Raw genomic sequence first — 21363 nt, forward strand, 5'->3', positions numbered from 1 at the left:
TTGAAGTGTAATATTTTGTTACAGATTTGATAAATGCGTTGATGATATTTGAATAACAAAATATGGTGAGTATAATATTATATATTATTGAAACAGTTTGTAAGATAAAACCAAATTCTATAAAAAATATTAAAATTTAAATATTGTTTTATTTTACTTTTCCTTCAATATTACCTATACGATATGTTTTACTATAATATACTGTCTATACCAGTTAAAGTGGCACTTTATTTTCTTATTTCATTTATAAAAAAAAGGTTCGTTTGAAACTGACATATTTGGATATATCTACTTTAATATTATGATTACAATTAAAGTTTATAAATCTATAAATATGAATTATGTTGTAGAATATTATTGTATGTAAAATTATATAGTATAAAGATTTAACACTTATTAAAATGTTGTTGTATTTTAATTTATTAATTAAATTAGCTATTAGCAAAACAAAACGTTACGCTTTAATAAAACACAATTCATTTATTATTTAAATATTTACTTTACTAAATATTTAAATTTTCATTCAACCATAAGGATTTTAGTGAAATTATTTAATATTTTACAACAAAAATTGTTTATTCTTTTTTGAATGATTTTTAGTATTATAAAAAACCGTTATAATAATATACGAGCAGATAGTACTTTATTTACTATTTTTCAATTTTAAAATATTTATAAACACAAATTTGTACGCAGGAATATACTTAAATACTTAAATGGAAAAAAAAATTAGAAAATGTTCTCAATAAATACAATTTTCTCAAATGAGTTAGGAATAATAAGTACCATAAAGATATTTATGTAACACGGCATAGTGGTTATGCAATATGACTACACCAGTGCATTGCAACAAAGGATATTTTTCTTTGATAATAATATCATATTTTAAATATTTATTATTTTTTTAAAGTTTTACATTTATTAGTGCTATATTTGCAAGTATTTTTAAAGACATATTTTAAGTTGATATACTGGTATTTTATAAAAGAAAAAATATAGCTTAAATTGCAGTCGAATTCAGAAAATCTTAAATTAATATGTTGATTAAATTCATATTCCGGTACAATTTTTTTACATTTTCAAAATTGAATTACGTTTCGTAGTCGTTATTCCTCTCATGACCCGATATAGATAGTTATTTTATAAAATATAATATAGCTATATTATTATACGACTTCATATTACCAATATTATATAATTTATTATTATATTCAGTGATATGGGTGATGTTCGATCATAATATAATATAAAAGGATTATGAGTGTATTCACTTTTCAAAAGCTTATCGTTTGATATATAAAAAAAAAACAAATTTAAACCTTTATATGCATAGGTTCATTTTTTTCTATCCAGCCAGGGGTTTCGACATTTTTCATATTTGTCAACGTCTATTTACCATAAAGTTTGAATTGTTTTGCGTCTTGATAAATACGAAATATATCACATACGTTCGATGTATATAATACAGAAAACAGGGTCACACTTTCACCGGGAGTTCGTACGACTGTTATAGTATAATATGCATGCGCGGTGGCCGTGGTACGTGATCGACCGATGCGAATAATACGTTTATATAGCTGAGTAGTTCTACTTATATATTCTATATATATATATATATATATAGAATATAATATTATGATATATAATATACGTACAGTGACCCGATACTGTGACCGATCGTATACCAAATACGATCATGAACAATAATAACGATAGTTACGACTTTGGAAAGTTTAACGCACGCCGGTGGTGGCGTCGTTGTCAGTGGTAGGCGCAATGCGCGTTATATGGATCGCCGAAATGTTTTACGGGACACCACTGTATACACGCGAACGGCTCGTGGACTGTATTATAATAATTTAACATAATATAATAACGATAATAATGGTAATAACTCGTTGGCGGATGCATTTTACGCGTCTTGGGGCGCACCTTTCGCTTAGGCTAACGACCGCACTATAGTAACAGCATGCGTGAACGCCGAGGCTATTCGATTCTCTGCCAGTGAGACCGGCACGTGGTGACGAAAATACCAAACCTCTGGTTGCGAAAACTTTTTAATAACATCGAGAGGTGTATCAGGGTGAATAGGGGGGGGGGGGATTAACAATATTATTCTATCATAATAATATGACAGAGCATACGCTTTGTGATTGTTTAATAAAAAAAAAATGTTGTTATCAAGTCGTTGAGCTACATAAAAATCATCATAAGAAGATGTATAACTTATAATATAATCCAAAATAATACAAAAATGATGTACAAGTGTGTAGTGAAATAATACGTCTTATTGAATAGTTTATACACATTGGTAGTAAAATTAATTCTATAGTTATTGCTCCAGTAATTTCAATAATTTTGTGTTTCGAATTACATGGGAACATTTACATATTTTACTTTGAATAAATGTAATTTTTTTCATACGTTTTGGAGTTTTTTTTTATCCGATATAGTTTATTTTCAAAAAACAAATTGTGAAATACATATATAGAACAACATAATTTTTTTTTATCCATCATTACACAAAGAATTTATAGTTCTTGCAATAAAATACACCACTTATTATATCATATTATAACTATGTAAAAGGTTCACTAGCATAAAAACACGTATGAAAACTTAAAGCTTTTTGTATCTGCAATTATATTGTGATGTTAAGGTTTCGTGACTTAAGTATCTTAATACATTATTATATTTTTTTGTATTAATTATATTTCACTATAAAAACAGTCATTGTGTTTTAAGATAACATTATATAAATATTACATTTATACAATTAAATTTAATAATTTAAGTAATAATTTGCATGCTTTGATATTAGATACATTATTTGTGTTATTTAAGTGTTTTGAGTAAAGCAATCACTGAATTGGTTTCATGGAGTGTGGTTGATTTGGATAAAATATTGGAAATTTGTATAAGAACGACATTCTGTTGAGATGTATTTTTCCATAATAAAAGAAAACGGCAACTGACAAAAATACTCTTCTCCCCTTTTTTTCAGGTAACGTAAAGTATTTTCCTATCACTGATTTAGAGCTATTCAATAAACACAGTAAGATATACAACGAAATAGTATATTATACCAATCTTAATCTAATTTAGCTATGAAATCTTCCACTAATACCATATCATATCATATTATAACGTCAGTTATTTTTTTTATTTTTTGTCGTATGTGGTCAAATAAAAAATGTCACCTAAATATAATATTATATATTAAAGCAGTAGAGAACTTTGGTGGTTGGTATGAATTTGTAATCAAATGTTGTGGTGGTGGTCCCCGCGAGTATAAACGAGCGAATATTTCTACGGAATAACTAACACCACACGTATTACAACAATAATAAAAACGTATATTACGCTAAAAGGTCTGACTCGCCAGCCCGTTCGTTCCCGTGGGGTCGTCTCCTCGACAGGAATGGTGGTGTGGTCTGTCCTGAACAACAAACAACGGTCGCCGTCGGGTCTCCTCTGTATTATATTGCCACGCAAAATTAGCAGCCAACTGCCACACACGTGTTAAGTATAATATTATACAGGACGAGTTACCGTGTTTTCCCGTTTTTCACGTAGCTAATACAAAATAACCTAACCTAACCTCGATAGTTCTTCCTGTATAAAGTATTTATATTATAATATATCCTCGTATACACATTTACTGAGCCCTGCGTGACATTATACAAACATAATGTCAATACCGGTCAAGTCCGGTTAGTAAAATCAAATATTATAATATAATAAACATAATATATATTAAACAAATCACATAGAAGATATTTCTTATTGATATAATATATAATATATATTAAATATTATGGTGGTCCTTATTTATATAGGCTTTTTTTTCTTTTTTTTTTCAAGTCTATCCCTCTAGTTCCAATATACGTACAAATAAAGTATACAAAATGCCATATTGATTGGTTAAGTTTAACTCGTGCCCCAAAGCACTTAAAGTTCAGAATCATGTTTTTCTTCAGAGTAGTATTATTATTATTTTTTAGATTTTAATATTTAGTTAATATCTCATTTTAAATACTGCTTATAATTTACTTTATATACCTTATACATTATAAGGTGATATCATTTTCAAAATATGTTTTTAGTGGAATAAACATCTATTTGTAATAACCAGTGTATTGCTAGTTTTCCAAATATTGTAGGTTACAAAATCTTGAGGACAAGATGTCGACAAGTTCAATATATTCAACTCCCTATGGCCTGACCTCGTGGAAGCACCCTAATAGTTTATTTACTATTTATTTATTCGTAATGATAATTCTGATAAAAAAAACTCAGCAGATTAACGCTCGATAATGGTTTTACATAGAATGACAATTTCTATGTATATTTTATATTGTAAATTGAAAAAATTCATTACATACGTGGTTTTTTTAAATACAAATTAATTTACACAAACACTACACGTGTTTAAATTAAATATTATATACACTTTACTTTTATAATTTTTATTGAAAACAAAATAACATAGGTTTTGAGCTACAAAAAAAAAAACAGATATATTTCACACGCACTTTTATTATAAATGTTCAACTTGATTAATTTTAATAAAACGTAAACTGAAACTGCGGATCCAAAATCGAGAGAATCAATTTCTAATATTAATGTTGCAACTGAGAATACTGTTGGTTATAGAGTTGATAAACCTAATAAGTAAATAAATTATGACTAGTATAAAAACTTGAACACTATTATAAAATTTCACAACGATCAAAAATTTAATAAGTTTTTGAAGTGAAACTTTTTCTTCTAATGTCACGGCCGAGTGAGTTGTCATGTCGGAGAAAATAGGATCAAAACGACAACTAAAACACTCAGGTGTAGTATCGCATTAAGTACGGTTACCATACTATATTAGTGAAGTAACGATACAGTATTATTTTTACCATGCTTTCTAGTTCATTTTAATTCAAACTAATCACTATTTTAAACATTTTTATAGTTATAAACATTAACTATACCATTAGTATGTTAGTATTATTGATAGGGTTACAAATAAATTATGAATTAAATTAAATTAAATCAATAAAACAATTGTAGGTATTCAAATTTTAAATTGGCTATCATAATTTTATACTAATAGCTATTATAAAATAATAAATAAAAAAAAGTAGGTATAGTATTAATAATCCAAATATAAATATAAATTATAATAAAATATTGATGTACGTATTAATATGTCATGTTGGATTTTTCCTATTTTTGTTAAATAAATTAATCATATGTAGTAAGTCAGTGTTCAGAAAAAAAAAATATATATTTTCCAGTTTTTGAAACTTGCTTAAACTGTCTATTTTATCAATAATATGTGATAATCAAGATTTCTAATTTCTAAATAAAAATAAATAACAACCAATTGTTTAAACTATATTTTTTTTCAATTTAAACTTGTTTTTATTTAATATACTAATTTAATATTCCAGTTCAAACACGTTTGGCGTGATTAATTTATTTTACGTTTACTAGTGTATTGTTTATGGATATATATTTGCATGCATTTTTTTATATACTTTAATAAATAGAGAGAGTGAAAAAAAGTATAATATCGCATTATTTAAAACTAAAATAATTTTTAAATAATTTATAGGTATGTTTTTCAATTGTTATTGTATTTTTATTAAGGACTAATATCCTAAAACATTTAAATCACCGTATAAGAACTTTTTATTCATAGAAGTTTAAGTACAATCAATCCAATGGTTATACAAACATTACATTTCAGTGGATAAATAATTTAAAAAAGTTTAAATGAAAAAAATACGTTTTAATCTCATTAAAAAATCTCTATTGCGTTATTACATTTCGATTTATATTAAAAGTAAAAACGTTGAAGATATTCTAAGAGATGTGTGAATAAACTCGAAAGTAAATTTTAAAACAAATTATATAACTTAAATACTTCACATTATCTCGATTAAATTAGCTCAATTTATTGTAACATTTCATAATATAATTATATACTATTCTAATATAAATTTTACTAAAATATTATGTAATATAGTAAGTAATTCTACAAACAAAAATATAATAATTTTGATTACTAAACCTATCATCGTGAATAGGATTGTCTATAGTCATTTTATCTAATAGAATTAATCAGAATTGAATTGTTACATTCTTGCCAATAATCTCTAGAATAATTTCAAATATCAGCAAATTGTCGTAAAGTTATGGTGTGTAAACTGTAAAAAAATAAAAATAATAATTGTATTTATGCTAAATACCCATACATTATACTTAAGTACTTGTGTTATTGAAGCCATAAATACAAAAACAACAATGTAATTGATAAGTAATATTATATAATAATTATGTATAAGTATATTTAAAAATATAATGCATAGTATATATTTTAAATTCAAATATTTATTTTTTACGAAATGTATGATATATTATTATGCACGTATACGATTATGTATATGTTATTAAACACTTATAATATTAAAAACATGTACGTTATATTTATATGTACGACTTACGTAAATTATAAAACGAATTTTTATAATCTTAGATTTGTATTAACAATACAGATAATTTTAGATAACGTTAAACGTTTTAGTTGATACTAAATAATGTATTATAAACATAAAAACACAAAATTGAAATTAAAACTCCAAATAAGTATACTAATGCTAACTTTTTGTGTTCAATTGCTTATTTTTTTTCTCCCACATCAATAAAATACGTGTACCTAGATCCCCAAATAAATACGAGAAATGTGTATTTAGCTTTACCAGGGTGTAGAGATTTTATTAAATTAATAATTTATGGTAGTAGGTTAGTTAGGGGTTAATTCATGATATTTTTTCATTATAAATTTACAAATTTCTATGATTTATACAGGTAATGCTTGAATTTATGCATAGGTATATTATTAACTCGGGCCCGGATTTAAATACAAAGTGCATTTTTGAGGGTGTTCTAAAGTCTAAGACAGTTCATACAAGTATATAGTTCTTTTCATATAATAGATACATGTATACTTTATAGGATAAACAATTATTTCGCATTTATTTAAATTGTTCTATATTTTTTTATTTTTAAGTATTTTTTAGCGTTGTTAAGTTATTTGATTAATTTTTAGTGAATGTATTAATGAATTATACACATTTTTAGTGTAAGTTAAAAATATTTTATTAAGAAATAATATTTTCGTTCTATTTGTTATGATAATTTTTAAGTAATTTATATAAAATTACAAATTTTAGAGATTTTAAAAAATTTTGTAATAATTCGAACTTCAAATACATATGAAAATAAATTGAACATATTTTTAATATTTAACATATATATATATATATATATATACATTATACATCAATAAAGAAAATCTTATTTTTACATTTTCAATCATATTTAATAGGTATATAATTTATCAACAATATTTATAAAAATATTGAAACTTGAAAATGTCTATTACCAACTCAAAAAGAGTCAAAATATTTTTTTTTATTATCTACGGTATTTTTTTTTTTTTTTTTTTTTTGTTATTAGGTACGACAAAATATTGAAAGTTGTTTTATGATAAATAATAATGTTATTTTATGGATGAATATACAATGTTCTACAAATTCAATCGCTGATAAAAAATGTATCTGACTTTTCAATAGACTTTTTTTTTAATATAGGTTGAAAAACTTATGAAGAACTTTGTATTGAACTTTGGTCATTTTGTAAAGGCATTATATCGTCGAAAATTATTTTTTTTTTGGTTATTTGTAAACAATTTTTTGATTGGTTTTAGAATATTTAAAACCTGTCTCTTTATACTTATTAGTTATTAAGTGGCTCCACTTAGTAGATATTATATGTATGAAATTCAAAATTAATACATTTGATAGTATTCATAAACATTAAAAATTTTAAAACGATGTAGATACTATTGAAATTTAATGCAATTTAATTTCAACTATTCAACAAAACATTTACCATTGTTATAATATTTTTGTAATTTTATTTGTTAATTATCAAACAGTTATATTTGTGTGTACATTTATAAATTTATAATCAATTGATACTAATTCAAGACCGTGCACGCATATTTAGATTTGAGTTAAATGATTTTAAGTTTGAACAGAGCAAGTTAATTATATAGTAGCCAACATAACATAAATAAATTTACCAATAACCATAATAACTGACAACCACCAACCATGAGGAAGTCAATAAGAGTTGTATTACCTATTAATTTTATTTTTTTGAATTTATATTAAAATATCTTTTAAGGTTATACTCATTTCAGTGTAATATAGGTACAACTATTTTATTTCTTATGTACAAATAAAGTTTTCTATTTAATTTAATAAAATCAAGTCGTTGTAATGTCATCATATTATATTCTATAAAAACTCTGGTACGTAATGTGATAGAGTTGTTTTGGAATTGATATATAATATAAATCCGAAAACTTTTTAAAACTAAATTATAAAATTAAAACTCGATGGAATAAATAAAGTTATAAGTTATACTCTGAATTAGGTAACTCGCAGACTGCAATATAAATGTCTTAAATTTAATTGTGCATATTAGCTGTGGATTAATTGAATATTTTATTTTATTTGTGAAATAATATCATTGTAATAAGATAAATGTATAATATGTTTAAACTAATTTACTTTACTTTAATAATTCTATCTTAGAATTATATTAAAATTTTGTTTTCTTTAAAAATAGTTGTTAAAGTAGATTATTATCAAATTAAACTGATTCTAGTTGTTACTATAGTGATAAAGTTTAAATTCTTTATGATGGTCATAGAAACGTTATTAGTCAGCTAGTATCAAATGTAAGGTAGTTTTAAAAGATTATTTAATTAAATCACTTAAACCTAATGTCCGTTTTGAATCTATGAGCCGTTTCTCTCTTTTCATTTTCGCCGAAGAATTATTGTGGTAAAAAGTAATTGAGAATTACGTTTTGATAAATAACAGCAACTTCATTCGGTTTTATTAACTACTTTGTACCATAATAGAATCTCATGGTGTTAAAAAGTTTTTATTTTAAGTTTTTTTTTTTTTTATTTTTTTTTTAAAGTTCAGTCGTGTTAAAATATTGTTGTTAACAATTTAATAATAAGCTTTAAGTGTTTCATATCAATAATACTATATGTTCATTTACTAGTATCGTTAGATAAAACAGTAAAGCTGACTGTTAGGTTTATTGATGTTACTTGGTTTAGGGTTGCAAAAAACAGTGAAATGGAGACTATTTTATCTGTACAAATTAAACATCGAAGAACCTATCAGCACATAGCCAGGACAAGTTGCACTAAATAGGTTAACAATGGCTGTTGTTTCACGATGATTAGTGATGGATTAGATAATAATTCACTCTTTACATGAGTAATATATAAGTATTTATCAAACGTAAAAAAATAATATGATAATAAATATCGATGTCTTCGAAGTGTTTCTGCTTAGAAAGCGTTGGTTGCACACGTAGAAAAGATCGGTCAGTTGCACCGTTTGACTTTGGTAAAACAGTATAAATTGATATTCAGTAGATAGTTGTCCATGGACCGTGGTGGCCAACTGGAATTAATAGTCTAGCCACTCAGTGTAGTTATAGTGCAAGAATGCATGTTGCCGTCACACTCAACATAGGAAAATTCATTGCACTCCGATTGCTTTATTTAAAATATAAACTACGTAAAATATATTTCACAACTGTGACAGTACTAGTTTTATAAGCCCCGTCATCAAGATATTTACTATTTGTGATTTAAAACTTATATAAAAGCCTTTGAGATGATCTTTACAATATTTTTGCTTCTTATTCCACTACAGCTTAGTATAAAACTATCAAAGCTAGTCATTTTTTTTAAACTAATTTAAGTTAATAAGAACTAACTCCATTAAAATAAATATTATTGCTTGAAATTTCCCAAATGTTTAACTTATTTGGTTAATAGTTATTTTACGGAAATAATAGCTTAACTTAAAATATGAGTTAATTTTTTGTTTTAGGTCAAAAATATAAATTTAATAACCTCTTCATTGAAATGTTAAGTATTTCATCAAATACTTAATTAAGTACAAACTATAGTAAGTTATACATTATATAATTTATAGCTGTAGTTTAAGAAATATACATACATAATATTAACTGACAACATTATATTATCACAAAAATATAATTTTATTTTATTTATTATAATATTTCATAAATATATATATATATTTATTTTAACATTTACTAAAATCTAGAAATCTGTAATAATGAGTATAATAGGCATATTATGAGCGTAGATAAAAAGAAAAATAATATGCATGATAAAATATTGAAGAAAGTAGTAGCTACCTAGTAGTAACACTCAGACGTAATCAAAATTTGTTAAGCTATATTACATATATATGTAAATACTTATTATTGTTTTACTTTTAATTTAATATTCTTAATCAAACTTTATTTTTGAAATTCTGATCATATCATGATTACATTCTGATTATAATATATTCTGACCATATGTATACGTTATTAAATTATATATACTATTTGTATTAATTTAAAACAAACATCTATTATTATTATTAATAATGTATTATGTCCATGTAAACATGTAAATGAAATGCAAATTTAAGTTCATTTTAATGACAATAGGTACTTATATATTTTTATAAGTTATTAAAATTGAATAATAGTTTTAAAACTTTTTGATTTAGTTGTTCATAAAATGTCAACCATCTGTTTTCTCTAATTAATAACAGACGCATTAAATATTATTTTAAGTATGAGATTATTAGAGCGAAAATATTAAGACTCAAATAATATCATTTTTGTTTTAAGAAATTTAAAACAATTTAAACTTCCTTAATACACTATTTAAAATTATATCATTAAAAATAATAATACCCATAAGTATTAATAAATTAAATAATAATGAAAAAAAAAAATCTGAAAGTTGTTACTGTAGAATTTAATATTGTGTGCTAATAGTTAATGCGTTTTGAAATATTCGTTTATAATTTATAACAAATATTACATACACAAAAGTTATTTGTTTACTATAAACTTCACAAGAGTTGTTTTAAAAGTTTAAAAACTTAATAATTAATACGAGCTATACGTTATTGTGATAATAATAAGAGTATCATACTAAAAGTATTTAAATGTTTACATATTTTAATTTTTTTTTTACTATTTATTTTTCAAGGGAAAAATGCAATTTCCTATTGTTACGCATTAAAAAAAAAGGTTTTGATACCTAAAAAATCTTTAGATGCATTTGTAATACACGTTTTTAGAATTTCCAAGAAAATAAAAACATATTGTTGTTGTATATTTAATGATTTATATCACTACGTCTCTTTGGACATAAATGTATATTGTAGTTATACAATGTAAGACACTACACTTCCCAAACACATCGTACGAACTAAGTTGATATACATAATATATATTTAAATTCATATTTTTTTAACCACATTACCCAAATATCTATATTATTAAATCTCCACAAACACGTACGCATAAATAATTAAATGTCAAATACCTGATACATTATATTATATTAAACATGGATATGTAGAGAGTAGGTACGTTGTATACATATTATAGTAATCAGATGCTTAACATATCACATCGCATTATGAGACATCTTCCCTATGATTAATTTATGATTACTACTAGTATGAAATAAACTAAAGTAACTACTTACATAAATTAAATTTATAATAATTCTTCTTATTTATCTTGTATAGCTCTGTAAGGCGGCCATTGTTTCTTCCACTATTTCATGCCCTCTTTTTATTTATTTTTATTCTCTTTTCAGTATTGTTCTCATTGCTCATTTTTTAATGTCTATTTTCATTATTTGCATACATTTTAGATTAGGTGACCATAAATATATTCTCGTTGATATCAAATTAATATTTATTTATTTCAATATTCATAATTTATTCTTAAAAAAAAAATAATAGATTCAAATACTAGTAAAAACAATAAAAAAAAATTATTTCACTTATCACAAACTTTTTTAATATAAAATATTATAAATGTAATATATATTACAAAAAATAAAATAATAATATAATAACTATTTATATTGCATTGTGCATATACAATCTTTATCACTTTAGTTGATTATTTTGTGGAATTCTTATCGATAATAAAATATGGCGTTTAGACTCAGTGTGAATTTTGAAAATGAAAAATTTGACCTGTAGGATATTTTTACGGTTTGTTCTACGGTACGTTTTGAGAGAACTTTGTCATTAATAAGGTAACAGTAACGGATTTACTCAATGATTAATTAAAATTGTTATCAAAAAACTATTCTAAGTGTGTACAGTTTGTCAATCTATATTATTAAGTATATTTTATTCTATATTTATACCTATCGCTATCGTAGTAATTTATTTTAACATTAATTAGACTGTATTCTCGCCGTAGAATAATAACGTACCTCATCGCGCCAGAAGCGGACCTGTTTTGGTCCACTGCCCATATACCTACGTTCTTATTCCGTAGCGAGTATAGGTTGAATTAATTTTTGCTGTAAACATAGCATTAATTGTTACATAATTTACTAATTAATTGTATATAATATATCATTGTTGTTAACTTTTGAGTTAATATTAACTTACGCAGAACAATGTTAATTCGTTTGTGGTACATATTATATTATAATTATAGGGTAGCTAAAAAATTAATCTAAATATTTTTAAAATTGCATTCGAAGTAATAAATCTAATAACACTTTCAAGACTTGTAAATAATATATTTAAATTAAAGCAAGATCATAAAAAATTGAAATTCATCGTTAAACATATAACTTCAACCTTTTCAAATGCTTATAAAAAAAAAATTGTGCAATTACACTTTTAGTATTTTGAAATAGCTATAAGAACAAATTTTGTAATATCTTGTAAAACATATTCAAGCTTTTTGAGTGATCTTAAATATTTTTACCTATCAAAACAAAAAAGAATTAAACAAATATTAAAAATGTCAAATACTTAATTTATTATAAATAGTTTAAAATAAGTTTATATATTTTTGAATTGTATAGCTTGAAAAATGAAAATTACAATAACAGTGGACTATTTCAAGTTTTTGTGATAAATATTTTTTTTTAGCTACAATAAGAAAACTAAAATCGTTAATTATTTACGCGTGAATAGAAAATTTAATCAAGATTTAAACTTCAGATGCTCATAAAAAATATTTGTAGAATGTTGTGCTAACTTTTTTCTATAATTATTATAAGAAAAACTTATGCTTATTTTAAAATGATATGGAATATTTTTATTTTTGGAAAATATTTAAATTTAGGTTTATCGATTTTTTTTAGGAGGTATAATTTTCTATGGATGTTTTCAATTTTCGTCAAAATATTTTATTTTTTTCTGATATGAAAAAATACAAATAAAAATAATAATAGGAAGTAATAAGAACATAAGAAAAATTATATTTCATATTTTTGTGATATTCTGAGTTTTAGTTGAGAATTTTAAATTTACTTTACTTTTATTATCACGCACTACTACATTACAACAAAAAAAACCATAATTTATTAAATTATTATTATATGAAAATAGAAGTCCCATAAATAATTAATTTAATTTACGTGTTTCATGTTTTTTTTTATACATATAAATTATACTAGACTCTTAGTGTATTGTTCTGAACTTTAAGTACCAGCTTTTTTGTATTTATTTTTTTTAAATTACTTAAGCATAAGAAAAGTGTAGATTATATGTCTTAAGGTATATAGAATATATTATATGCACATAACTCAATATTGAACTCGTTTATTTTCTTTTTAGTAGATAACATTTTTAATATCAAATTTTTAATAATATTCAACTTTGGTATTATATGGATGAAGTGTAGGCTGTATTGTTGTGAAAACAATATTTTATAAATACAAAATATATGTCGATTCAAATAACTGAGAGTTTTTGATTTTATTCAATATTTTTCGTCCAAATAATTATTAAAATTATTATTTATTAACTTCTTGAGTTAATACTACGCTAGATTTAGTACCTAGTAGAATAGTTTACACGTGTTGGATAATGTATACTTATTCGAAAAGAAAGCAAATATCAATAGACGCTAGTTATCAAAACGTTTCCTATTTAAAGTAATAAAATTAAAAAAAAAAAAAATAATAGAATCACGTGATATAATGTAGTCGCTGCTTATTACATTTCCATAGGTCGGTAATATATCATATTATAAAGAACGTCGGATTATCACGATTTCGTTACAACGGAAAATAACTTTTTTAAATTTTGAATTAATGTCTTGCACGTGTTTCCCTCAATTTTTAATAGCGATTATAATATTATCACACTCGTCCGGTGGATTAGCGCCGCAAAACCCTACTGCCAGCGGATATCGTCTTTTTTCTCCCCTACAATACCAACTTGGAATATTGAATTTATTATGTAAATCAGTCCCTCGGTCTACACATACGTACATAATATATATAATATATTTTAACGTTATATGTGTATACGCACACGTGTATATTGCCGGCCGATTTTGTTCGCGCTATATCAGGCTGCGACCACAGCACTAGTACGATTGGTTAACCTAAACCATTCATACATACACACACACAAATACACTGAGAGTTTATATATACATATTATATATATAATATATATATATATATTTAAGAGAATGTGTTTATGACAGTTTAGCCTTTAGGGCATATGTCCCGAGTCCGATATTTGTACCGCGTAGAGGACGTGCAATACGTGCATGTGTATACGAGTGTGCGGTCGCGAACCCTCAATTCGATTAAATTTGTATTTCCCCACACCTCTGTCCACACGCTACCACGGTCTCAGTTTAAACCACACTACGCGGGTACCGGGGGGGAGGGGGAGGAGGTGGATTGTCAAAATAAAAATACAATTTACAGCTAATGCACACGCAATAATATTTTGCCAGCTTTATCGTCGGGGCCGCCGGTTTTGCTGATACGGACGGCGATCGCACCCACATATACGAATAAAGTGTATTTCAATAAAAACTACACAACTGCTATATATAACATTATATTTATGTCTGTGTATGTCAATGTTTAAGTGTGTGTGTTTTGTCCCCACAATATCGTTGGACCGCGCAGTTTCTTACTCGTATACACATAATAATATATGTATGTATAGTCAATGTTAATAAGTTTTGTCAACCGACAGCAGTCCAATATATATATGTATAATATGTATATCGTGTATATATTTATGTGTATGAACGTTTTATTTTTATGCGATAAATGTCCGACCCACACTCCGTTCGTTTTCTCAACTATATTTACTCAGTGCTTTTGCGTGAAGAAAAAACAATAATATTGTTACGATAATTATTTTGTATTTATGCTGTAGAAAAATTTAAGTGTAACAACGCTGTCAATGACAATATATATATATATATTTATTGAAATACTATTTGGTGTCAATAGTGTTTATACAGTTGTAGAATTGTCAATTTTTCCTCCACAGTAACACTGTAACTTATAATAATAATAATAATAACAATAACTGTCGTGGAGAGCGAAAATGTACAGATCAGCATGTTGTTTTATAATATATCTATACACTTCTAAATGTGGTTCGCTTTTGGTATGTTGATTAATACTCTGCATCTGAAATTTTTAAAAAATAACATTACACTTTGGTAGTTTCACTAGTAAAAGATTTGATGTGATTATTATATATTTTTATACATTCTAAATCAAAATCCTATTTTTTTTTTTTTTTTTTTTTAATATTTGAATTCATTTTTTTTTTATGAATAATTATCTATAATCTTACAACATTCAAGACATAAATTATTATTATTTATTTGGTTATTTGTGTTGAAAAATATTTCTACATAATATTATATTTAAATGATACGTGTTCTTATAATACAAATAGGTATGTAATAATATGATATAATATTACAATATAATACTATAAATGGGTTTTTATACCTCATTCTCGATTTTATCTGTACAAAGGCTTTTCAAATTATGTAAATCGTTTAAGTTCAAGTCATATAAATTATTTCGAGTTCAACGTAATAAACATAATTTTAACCTACCTAGACATCAGTGAAAATATAATGCTAACCTTTTAGATGTATATAGGTGATAAAATCTGCAGGAAGATTTACAGCGGGTCCTTTCCAAAGATACTAAAATAAAGAATAAAATAGTGAATTAGTCTATTAACTTCTCATGATATTTGTATAATATATACGTACGATGTTTAAAATAAAGTACTATATCAGTGACAAATTTACTCGTTTTTCATATTTTTACATTTAAAACTAAAAACAAAATATTGATTTTAAGCTTATGGTTCATTAAACTATGTATAAAACATCCAACATTTTTGAAATATGAGATAGGTTACATTTGTTGAAAATTGAACATTATCCTATGATAGTTACCTTAAATTAAATCATATAAGAATATAAATGAATGTATAGTAATAACTATTTTATTAAATATCGTTAACTATATCAATATAATATTTATAGGTATAATGACAATTTTTAAGTACTTATTTTATAGTATTCATTATAGTTAGGAAAATTGATTATTTTACAGTTTTATAGTTTAATTTATTATCTATTATTTTGATTAAAAACATAAAAACGCCAAATTTTTTTTAAAATACTTAAAATTTGAATTCAATGTTGTTTTTCCTAGAAATGGAATATGATAAAAAACGAGGTAAAAATCAATAGTCATATAATAACCAATATACGAGTGAGTCATTATATACTTATATGATACTTGTTCATTTATCAGCTATTTTAATAAATAATTATTAATAAATATTATGTATAATTTAGTGTGTATACTAAATATTTAATATTCTTTTGAAATATAGAACGTAACTCAAATAAAAACAAAATATTTTAACACTAAGCAAACATTAATAATTAATAATATTATTTATATAAAAAAAAAAAATATTTTGGAAATAAAACATTATTAATATTATTATTTGTATACATATTTTTTAAGTCTGAAAGTATTGTAAAAATTAAAAAAAAAATAATAATAAATCCAATAATTTTAATAATTTTAAATATACTTTTGAAACAATATTTATTATTATGTTATTTTTAAAATTAAATACTGAATTTCCAATACTAAATATAACAGACAGTAATTTAATTATATTTCTTACTAAAAATAGCAAAAATTAATCCCAGACGAAATATTTATAGTATATAAAATATAAATATATATCAATCAATTTTAGTTGTTTAATTAACATCATAAAACAGAAAACTAGAACGATAATCCATCTTATATAGGTTCTAGAATGCATTTTTAATTTAAAATTTCACATGAAACAATATTTTGAAAAATGCTTATATATTGTTTTTTTTTTACATGCTACGTTTTTATTTCCTAAAAACATTTCTTTGATATATGTATTGAGTAGTAAATCAGTTATTTTTTTTATCAATGAAAAGTCAACTGCCCAAATCAAAATAGAAAATTCGGATAAATATTACATGGGTTTTCAATTACTGAGGAATCGACCAAATGGGTGGGATGAGCTATAAAAAAACACTTAATATAAAAAAAAAACTCTACATTCAATTCAAAAACATCATTTAGTGCTATTTCAAAAAAAACCTTTTCTGATTCCTTCAATTCCCAATGCAATGTACACACAATCGTGTTTACTAAAACCGCTTGTGAACTGAAATTATTTATGAGTTAGTATCGCCAACATAAATTGTGTCTAGTGCAGTTTTTTTAGTGACTGCGTGTAAATCATACATAAAATGTAAATCAATTCTTTTAAAAATTTAGATTGTTATTAATTTGGTTTATTTAAATAACATTTTAAGTGATTTTAACTTTAATTAGGAAATTTTGTGCTTATTAATTTTATAACTTACAACTGAAAAATATATTCCAGAGAGTATATATATTATATATGATTCAGTTTAATTGTTTATTTTTATAAGTTTTAATGACACGCTTAATTTAGAATTATTTAATTAATATAATATAATAATTATATAAATATAAGATAGTACTGATTACTGAGTTTATAATATCGCACTATCATTTTTCATCAAGTAACAGTACAATTAAATCAAAAAATAATAAAATAATATTTTGATCAATATCTATTTTAATTAAAATTGTTAAATACCTTTAACATATTACATAATATTTAGTCGAGTAAGTAAATATGGTTTTTAAAGGCGTCATGCTCTTTCTACCTGTGTATTTCCGTTGTTCACCTTTTTTGTGCTATTTCATAATTATCGAATTTTTTATACTTGCTGAAATAATATAAGTGGACTATCCACTCAAAATTATAATTAGCGTAATTTTATTGTTATCTCTTCAAATATTATATTATGTATCAATCAATTTGTTATATTATAACTTATAATTCGATTTATTATAGTTATACCTTTATAGTTAATTTAATTAATAAGCCAATGATAAATTGACTAAACATTTTTTCTTTTTTTTATTAGCTGTCTTTTCAAAGTTGTCGTAAATTCGTTTGATACAATTATTATTTAAATCAGCTATAAGTTGTTGTACTTTCTGTTTTTCTACGTATTGTGTACAATAATTATGAATACACTAGACGTAGAAAAAGAGTTTACGATAAAATTATTTTAAATATAATTTTGAGTGAATAATCCACTTTATAGAATTTCAACAGGTAAAGATTACGATAACGAGCGGAAATAGCATGAAAAAGTCGAAGAGCGGAAAATGCACGGACGGAAAACTCATGCCACCACTTTTATAAGACTTTTTATTTAAAAACTGGTGAATAGTGAATACCCTTACTATTAATTAAAAAAAATATATATCTTAAATTTAAAATGTAGGTATAATTATATATATGTATCAGACATACAGTATTACAATACTTTTTGAGGATTTTAATATATTTAATGTTAATATATATTTTTATTATTTATTGCTATATATTTTAGCTCAGATTTAAAAACTTGTCATTCAAACAGTTTAATTGTTAAAATATTATAATACTGCAACAGGTGTAGTTAATTTAAGTATTTAGCTATTGTTTTAAAAATGTTTCTTAAATATATAAAGGCCATTTTATAAAACTAATAATAGAATTTAAGAAAATTATTTTAACTGTCAAAATATTGATTACAATATTACAACAAACTTATATAGATATTAACATTTATATACATAATCCTAAGTCAGTTGGCAGAATATTCGGTCGCCGTTAAACGTAAAGGTCTAAGATCCTGATTATTGTGACAGAATACCCTTGGCAACCTATTCATATACAATCCAATCCAATTAGACTGAAAGTCAAAATATGTATAATTAAGCTCGTGAAATGAGCTTTGCCAAGGGTACCATAACAATACTCACAAATATAAATTAACTAATTTAACATCTGTAGTAAGTCATAAGGATTTAATATTTATATTTATTTGTAATAAAGCGAAAATTCCTGTTAATATTATCATCGATAAACATTATTTAAAATTATTAAACTAAATAGAAATTTAAATATTTTAAATAATATGATGCATAATATATATAATGTATATATATATATTAAATATTATAATGTTAAAACTGTTCGACATTATCTCTTCATTATTATTAATGGAATACAATAGTTATAAAATAAGAGTATAAACTATTGGCATGGTTAATGCTAATTAATTAGAATAAAAAAAATAATCTAAAAATAATAATATTAATTATTTGTCCCTATCTTTTTAGAATTACAGGTGCCTAGTGGGTTTTAGATTTGCGTTACTTCACTAGCAATTATTATAGTAGTTAAGTACCTGATAAATATGTTTTCAATATCCTATATGCTATAATGAATGAAGCTTATAAAATATAATCTAGGTAAAATAATATTCATACTCTATTGTTATACAACCGTTACTAGTTAGGTTAAATTAATTATTCAATAACAAATATCAACAATTGTTCGTTCAAAATAAATAATTACTAGGTAATTATTTATAATTAATTTCAGAAACAAATTCAAACAAAAACACTTTTGAATTTTAAATTAAATTTTATAAGGTAAATTACGTTAAAATATTGTGTAATGCGTATAGGTATTAGGTATATTCAATACGTTGTAGGCCCACGCATTTTAAAATTACGTTAGTTTAAGTTCACGCTTGTTCGTCTTAAAAAAAAAATAAAAAATCAATGAATAAATATTGTGTGTATTATCTCACTATTAAATTTGGACTACCGTCTAAATTAAAAAAAAAAAGAACAGTCTTTTAACACACAACCAATCTATGACTTGGCATGGAACAACGAAAAGGTTATATAATAAAATCATCTCCGTAAATAAACAACTTATTCACAATGCAATTTTATTAAAACTACAACGTTATACTTCCTTTGAAATAAATAACTACGCGTAATTAAACATTATTACAATATAATGCACATACTAAAATACATTTTCTTTGCTTTGACTTTGGGTACGTATTTTGGATTTAGGTTGTATGAATAAAAATAAAAAAATCCAAGAATACATTCACCAAATTTTATCGGGTGAATAGCGCATCGTGTTTAAAATCCATAAGTTTACAAATTTAATATATGAATGTCTGTTTGTACGTATATTCTACCGGGTAAAGTAGACCAGTAAACGTTTATGCAACAAACATAATACCTAGTTCGGTAAAGAGAAAAATAGTTGACGTAAAATCGTAAAATAATAATAACAGTTTGGGCGTAGAGCACCATCGACGATTATGCTTTGTTAGTTTTTATAGACACAAAGAGTTGGCATTTAAAACAAATTATATTTACATAATTCTTGTACTTCCAATATCCTATACTCGTCTCTTAGGTACTATTAAGCGCTCCAGTCTCATGGAGGCCACTTAGGACCTATAATGGCAGACACTATCTACTATATTATTATTATATAGTCCGTAGAATATGTATATAATATCGATATATATATATATAAATAAAAACTAATGAGGCAAACGTTGCATATAAATATAAATCTTTAAACAATGGTGGATTTATTAGAACGCTAAATGGCGGCAGAAAGCCTCGTGGGGCGTCAGCAGAGGTGGCGGTGGAATGATAAATACTCGTATAGTACATAACGTGTTTTTTTTTTTGTTTTTTTTTCCCTTATATGAACGTATATACACCAGCGAAGCTGCTTTTTATATCACGTATCAACGAGACACGAAAATTCAAATTTCCTTCACCGAATGAAAATAAATTTGCATTCAACTCTCGATATTTCTCAGCTCGGGATCTACACTCTATGGGTGACTTTCGACTACAATATTATTTAAATCGTTTTCGTGGAGTCCCTCGGCCAGAGAACAAAAACAAGAAACAAAAAACCACGCTGCCGC

At 24.4% G+C, this 21363-nt stretch overlaps 1 protein-coding gene across 5 annotated transcripts in view; it reads left to right on the top strand.

The window, feature by feature from the left end:
* The window catches only part of LOC114130344 (uncharacterized), a 282938-nt gene that overhangs the window by 103010 nt on the left and 158565 nt on the right, over positions 1 to 21363 (top strand). For 3 of the 5 annotated variants that reach the window (XM_050199051.1, XM_050199050.1, XM_050199054.1), the window contains exon 3: positions 25 to 65. The exons of 1 other annotated variant lie outside the window; for it this stretch is intronic. The gene's annotated coding sequence lies outside the window, so the exon portion shown is untranslated. Of the gene's footprint in view, positions 1 to 24; positions 66 to 9986; positions 10065 to 21363 lie in introns of all 5 variants that reach the window. One more of the 5 variants, XM_050199052.1, reaches the window with a different exon arrangement.

Source organism: Aphis gossypii, chromosome 2, assembly GCF_020184175.1.
Source record: "Aphis gossypii isolate Hap1 chromosome 2, ASM2018417v2, whole genome shotgun sequence".
Taxonomy (NCBI): Eukaryota; Metazoa; Arthropoda; class Insecta; order Hemiptera; family Aphididae; genus Aphis; species Aphis gossypii.